General features: G+C 45.9%; 1 protein-coding gene across 1 annotated transcript in view; it reads right to left on the minus strand.

The window, feature by feature from the left end:
- Positions 1-7,500, minus strand: part of LOC143276694 (uncharacterized) — an 86,890-nt gene that overhangs the window by 64,651 nt on the left and 14,739 nt on the right. The window lies entirely within an intron of this gene.

Below are 7,500 nucleotides of genomic sequence, written 5' to 3' on the forward strand. Positions count from 1 at the left end.
TGTGTGTGGGGGAGGGGGGGGGTGTGTGTGTGTGTGTGTGTGTGTGTGTGTGTGTGTGTGTGTGTGTGTGTGTGTGTGTGTGGGTGTGTGTGTGTGTCTGTCTGTCTGTGTCTCAGTCTGCTTCAATGTGTCCACCTGTATGCCTGTTTCTGTGTGTCTTTATGTCTGTACATGTGGCCTTGTCACTTTGTTTTTGATGCATTTGAAGACATTTAACTTTGTCAGTCAGTCTGTCAGTCTGCCAGTCTGTCTGTCCTCTCTTGCTTTCTCTCTTCCTCCCTCTCCTCTTCTCTCTCTCCCTCTCCCTCCCTCTCTCTCTCTCTCTCTCTCTCTCTCTCTCTCAACCTTGGAGACGAACAACTTGGGGTAAAAAAAGGCACAGTACCCGCCTGCCACATGGACATTTTAAGCAAATGACAAAATACCAAAGTGCCGCTTATCCCTTAGTAGTTTCGTTTCCTTTGATTATGTTTTTCCTTTCTGTTCCATTTTATCTGTTTTGCACCATTTTTGTTCTGATTTGTACCTACTATGTCACTGGAGCTTTACAGCTAATGACGTTTAACATTTCAGTGTTCAGTGTTCTCTCTCTCTCCCTCTCTCCCCTCACCCTCCCTCTCTATTTTCTCTAGTTGCTCTCCCTACCTTTCTCTCAACCACCTCTCTCTCTTTCCCTCTCTCTCTCTCCCCCCTCACCCTCTATATTTTCCACCTGTTGCTCTCACTGTCTTTCTCTGCCCCACCTCACACACACACAACACACACACACACACACACACACACACACACACACAACACACACACACACACACACACACACACACACACACACACACACACACAACACACACACACACACACAACACACACACACACACACACACACACAACACACACACACCCATCACCCTCTCTCTCTATTTTCCACCTGTTGCTCTCACTCTCTCTCTGTCTGTCTCTCACCATCTCTCTCTTTCTTCCTTCTATCTTCCTCCAACCCTCCTCCTCCCACCCCACCCTCTCTCTCTCTTTGTTGATATCTCCCTCCTGTCATACCCACATCACACCCACCCACACCCACATCACACCCACCCACACCCACATCACACCCACCCACACCCACATCACACCCACCCACACCCACATCACACCCACCCACACCCACACCCACATCACACCCACCCACACCCACATCACACCCACACCACACCCACACCCACATCACACCCACCCACACCCACATCACACCCACCCACACCCACATCACACCCACATCACACCCACCCACACCCACATCACACCCACACCACACCCACATCACACCCACACCACACCCACATCACACCCACCCACACCCACATCACACCCACCCACACCCACATCACACCCACCCACACCCACACCCACATCACACCCACCCACACCCACATCACACCCACCCACACCCACATCACACCCAGCCCAGTCTTCCCATCCCACGAAGACGAGGAGGCAAGAGAGAGAGAGAGAGGAGAGTGTATCCTCAGTGATGCCAGAAGACAGGGAGGCGAGAGAGAGAGGAGAGTGTATCCTCAGTGATGCCAGAAGACAGGGAGGCGAGAGAGAGAGGAGAGTGTATCCTCAGTGATGCCAGAAGACAGGGAGGCGAGAGAGAGAGGAGAGTGTATCCTCAGTGATGCCAGAAGACAGGGAGGTGAGAGAGAGAGGAGAGTTTATCCTCAGTGATGCCAGAAGACAGGGAGGAGAGAGAGAGAGGACAGTGTATCCTCATTGATGCCAGAAGACAGGGAGGCGAGAGAGAGAGGAGAGTGTATCCTCAGTGATGCCAGAAGACAGGGAGGCGAGAGAGAGAGGAGAGTGTATCCTCAGTGATGCCAGAAGACAGGGAGGTGAGAGAGAGAGGAGAGTGTATCCTCAGTGATGCCAGAAGACAGGGAGGCGAGAGAGAGAGGAGAGTGTATCCTCAGTGATGCCAGAAGACAGGGAGGTGAGAGAGAGAGGAGAGTGTATCCTCAGTGATGCCAGAAGACAGGGAGGCGAGAGAGAGAGGAGAGTGTATCCTCAGTGATGCCAGAAGACAAGGAGGCGAGAGAGAGAGGAGAGTGTATCCTCAGTGATGCCAGAAGACAGGGAGGCGAGAGAGAGAGGAGAGTGTATCCTCAGTGATGCCAGAAGACAAGGAGGCGAGAGAGAGAGAGGAGAGTGTATCCTCAGTGATGCCAGAAGACAGGGAGGCGAGAGAGAGAGAGAGAGGAGAGTATATCCTCAGTGATGCCAGAAGACAGGGAGGCGAGAGAGAGAGAGAGAGGAGAGTGTATCCTCATTGATGCCAGAAGACAGGGAGGAGAGAGAGAGAGAGAGGAGAGTGTATCCTCAGTGATGCCAGAAGACAGGGAGGCGAGAGAGAGAGGAGAGTGTATCCTCAGTGATGCCAGAAAACAGGGAGGCGAGAGAGAGAGAGGAGAGTGTATCCTCAGTGATGCCAGAAGACAGGGAGGCGAGAGAGAGAGAGAGAGGAGAGTGTATCCTCATTGATGCCAGAAGACAGGGAGGCGAGAGAGAGAGGAGAGTGTATCCTCAGTGATGCCAGAAGACAGGGAGGCGAGAGAGAGAGGAGAGTGTATCCTCAGTGATGCCAGAAGACAGGGAGGCGAGAGAGAGGAGAGTGTATCCTCAGTGATGCCAGAAGACAGGGAGGAGAGAGAGAGGAGAGTGTATCCTCAGTGATGCCAGAAGACAGGGAGGAGAGAGAGAGAGGAGAGTGTATCCTCAGTGATGCCAGAAGACAGGGAGGTGAGAGAGAGAGAGGAGAGTGTATCCTCAGTGATGCCAGAAGACAGGGAGGCGAGAGAGAGAGGAGAGTGTATCCTCAGTGATGCCAGAAGACAGGGAGGCGAGAGAGAGAGGAGAGTGTATCCTCAGTGATGCCAGAAGACAGGGAGGCGAGAGAGAGGAGAGTGTATCCTCAGTGATGCCAGAAGCCCACAAGTGAAGTGGAGTGCCAGCCTGCAGGGAGGCAGCCCATGGTGTGGCCATCAGCACCACTTCACATCGCTTCTCTTTAGTCTTGGTAACCACTGGTCTGTCAGTCCGTCCGTCTGTCTGTCTGTCTGTCTGTCTGTCTGTCTGTAGTGTAACTACTACATTTGCTACTGCTGCTGCTGCTACAATTACTAGTAGTCGTATTACTACTGCTGCTGCTACTACTACTACTACCTGTCTCTAATCGGTCATTTTTATCAAAACTGCTAGAAAAGATCATATTGTCTCAGCTCTTAGCTCATCTGGAACAAAATGGTTTACTTAATTCCCACCAGTCAGCTTATAGACGTGGTCATAATTGCGAAACAGCCCTTCTTAGAATAGTGAATGATTTGCTTTCGAGATCTGATGAGGAAAAGATATCTGTTCTCGCTCTCTTAGATTTGTCAGCAGCTTTTGACACTATCGACCACTCTATCCTCTTGAACAGACTTAAAACTTCCTTTGGTATTCGTGACACTGCACTAGCATGGATCACGTCTTACCTGTCAGATTGTACACAGAAAGTATGTGTAAATGGTAGATACTCTAGAGTATCTGCCTTGAAATATGGTGTCCCACAGGGGTCCGTCCTGGGTCCTGTTCTTTTCGTGCTGTATGCGGCTCCTGTGTCGGATGTCATCAGTCATCATGTGATGTCGCATGAGAGCTTTGCTGATGACACACAACTTTATCAGTCGGCTTCCATGGCTGAATTTGATGCACTGGTGACTCGAACACAGGAGTGCATTGCTGGCCTAAAGGAGTGGATGACTCTCAACAAGCTGCAATTAAATGATGATAAGACTGAATTGATGATAACCTGTCCAAAGAAGTTTCGTCAACATCCTTCCTTTCCTGACTCTGTTCTGATCAATAGCACACCTGTTTCACTTTCTCCCTCTGTTCGCAGTCTTGGTGTAATCCTAGACCAGTCTCTTTCCTTCCAACAGCACATTTCGAATATCTGTAAAGTTGCCTATTTGGAACTGCGTAGAATCAGCTCTATCCGCCACTATCTCTCAACCGATGCAACCAACACACTTGTATGCTCTCTGGTTCTCTCAAGATTAGATTACTGCAACTCTCTTTTGGCCGGCCTTCCCAAATATCTGTTAGACAGACTCCAACGAATTCAGAATAACGCTGCCAGACTCATTTGCAGAGCTTCTAAATTTGACCATGTTTCTCCTCTCCTTCAGTCTCTCCACTGGTTGCCTGTTTTTGATCGAATAGACTATAAGCTATCCACTCTGACCTTTTCTGCAGTCAACGGATCTGGCCCCAAGTATCTTTCTGAACTCATCCATATCTATACCCCGTCTCGCCAGCTCCGTTCTTCCTCTGATACTCGACTTCTCAGGATACCTCACGTTAGAAGTAAGATCTATGGACACAGATCGTTTTCTTTTCAATCGCCAAAGACGTGGAACAAGCTCCCTGATAACCTCCGTAATTCTGATTCCCTCGCATCTTTTAAATCTCGTCTCAAAACTCACCTTTTCCCTCAGCAATAAGTTCAATTGTGGCAGGTCCACTTCCTTTGCGTTAGCTGTGCTTGACTATGTGTGTATACATATGTATGTGTACATAACTACATGCATATATATGAATGTGTATTGTGTGTGCGTGTGTTTATGTAAGTTTGTGCCTGCCTATGTGTGTGTATGTGATAGGGTAGCTGTTAGATACACATGATACACATTTATGTTAAAATGTATGTATGCAGCGTGTGTGTGTGTGTGTGTGTGTGTGTGTGTGTGTGTGTGTGTGTGTGTGTGTGTGTGTAGTCACATTTTGGTGTGTGTATGTAACATAGATATGATGTATTATGTTAACAAAACCGTTTTTGTAAAGCACCTAGAGCAGATTTCTGGATAGTGTGCTATATAAGTATCCATTATTATTATTATTATTATTATTACTACTACTACTACTACTGATGATGATGATGATACAAATAACAATAATAATGCTAACAACAATGATCATTATCATTATTATTATTATTATTATTATTATCATAAGAACGATGATGATGATAATGATGATGATGACAATAATCATAATCGTGATGAAAGTCACAAATATTATCAGATTTATCAGGATGATGATGATAATGATAACGATGATGATAATGGTGATTATGATGCTGATGACAATAACAATAATGAAAATGATGATAATCATCATCATCGTCATCGTCATCACCATGATATCGGTAGAACAATATAAATACATATTTGGATAGACAGACAGACAGACAGGGTTGTAAAATTACAGCATGTTCTGCTGGTGCATCTGAAATCTAGAGTATAAGGTGAATAAGGAAGACAGAAAAATCAAGTTCAGTCAGCAGCATGTCAGCAGCTTTCGGAAGCAGCTGTGAGAACACCAAACAAAAAACAAGAGCAGGGCGAAATGGGGCGATTGGTCTTCAAGGCCAGTGGGGCACATCTGTAGCCGGTCCCCAGAGAGCCTGTTATTTTATACTTGTATTTCTTTTTATCACAACATATTTCTCTGTGTGAAATTCTGGCTGCTCTCCCCAGGGAGAGCGCGTCGCTACACTACAGCGCCACCCATTTTTTTTCCTGCGTGCAGTTTTATTTGTTTTTCCTATCGAAGTGGATTTTTCAACAGAATTTTGCCAGGAACAACCCTTTTGTTGCCGTGGGTTCTTTTACGTGCGCTAAGTGCATGCTGCGCAAGGGACCTCGGTTTATCGTCTCATCTGAATGACTAGCGTCCAGACCACCACTCAAGGTCTAGTGGAGGGGGAGAAAATATCGGCGGCTGAACCGTGATTCGAACCAGCGCGCTCAGATTCTCTCGCTTCCTAAGCGGACGCGTTACCTCTAGACCATCTTCATTATCATCCGTTCGTTTGTAACTCAGTCTTAAATACAATGAGATGTTGCTGTAGTACTACTGAAAAAGGATCACAACAAACTGACACACTTAGCTTGTCAGGTATCGCTTGTGTTAGACCTGCTTGGCTAATTTGATAATGTTTGGATTAGACATACCTTGCCTAGCAGATGGTGTTCGGATTAAACCTGCCTGGTTTATCAGATATTGATAAATTGACAAATCTGGCTTTTCATGTGTTGTTTAGATTAGACATACCTGGCTCATCAGATGTTGTTTGGATTTCATCTACCTGGCTTTTCGTGTTTATTGTTTGGATTAGACATATTAGTTTATCTAATATTGTTTGTATGTGACCTACAGGGCGTATCAGATGTTGTTTGAATTAAATCTTTCTGGTTTATGAGATGTTGCTTCAATTAGGCATACCTGGCTTATCACAAGTCATGTTGTTTAGATTACACCTATCTGGTTCAGTAGCTGCTGTTTGACTTGAACTGCCTGGCTCATGAGATGTTCGCATTTGTCCCCACCTAGCTTATTAGGTGCTGTTTAGATTAAGCAGGAAATGAAAGCTATCTTTTGCTTCCATATTTAGATACATAGTATAAAAAAACAGGCTTGAAACAGTGTGGTCATATCAAAGTGTTGTTGCTGATGTGAAGGAATGGCCCATTATTTTCAAGTCAAGGCCTAAATTCTAGATTGGTCAGACTACATTATTAAACAGACAAGTATTGTAGTTACGGGTCACAGTTATATCTGAAAAAGAAAACCAATATATGTCTGACACTGTGGTATATCATCATAGGCTGGCATTTGTTTTCAAGCCAGATTTAAGGCACTGCCATTAACCCTTCAACTGCTGCCTATAAGTATAGTTGTCAGTAAAGACCTGTCACGTCACTGGGATTAAAAAAAGAATAATGATAATAATAATAACAATGGTACTTATATAGCGCTGAATCTTGTGCATAAACAAATCTAAGCGCTTTCGCACCAGTCATTCTCACGCACGCATAACTCTACAACTGGAGAAATTAAAGACAAGGAAGAGGCAGGGAAGGGAGGCTATTTTGGGAAGAGGTGGGTTTTAAGGCCAGACTTGAAAGAGCTGAGTGTGGAGACTTGACGAAGAAGATAAAATAGAATTTCAAAAGAATTATGAAAAAGACAGAAAAAAGAATAGAGTCGGCAGTTCATGACGTTGTTGTTATTCCCCATCTCGTCGTCATGTTCTCGCGGTTGCATTATACTTTCCATCAGCAAAATCGACTACGCTACTTAAAAAAACGTAAAACCAAAAGGAGTAACTGTACTTCAAAGTATTTGTATTTCTTTTTATCACAACAGATTTCTCTGTGTGAAATTCGGGCTGATCTCCCCAGGGAGAGCGCGTCGCTACACTACAGCGCCACCCAGGGTGGGAGAAAATATCGGTGGCTGAGCCGTGATTCGAACCAGTGCGCTCAGATTCTCTCGCTTCATAGGCGGACGCGTTACCTCTAGGCCCTCACTGCACACGTTACCTCTAGGCCCTCACTGCACACGTTACCTCTAGGCCATCACTCCACACGTTACCTCTAGGCCATCACTCCACACGTTACC

Source organism: Babylonia areolata, chromosome 32, assembly GCF_041734735.1.
Source record: "Babylonia areolata isolate BAREFJ2019XMU chromosome 32, ASM4173473v1, whole genome shotgun sequence".
Lineage (NCBI taxonomy): Eukaryota > Metazoa > Mollusca > Gastropoda > Neogastropoda > Buccinidae > Babylonia > Babylonia areolata.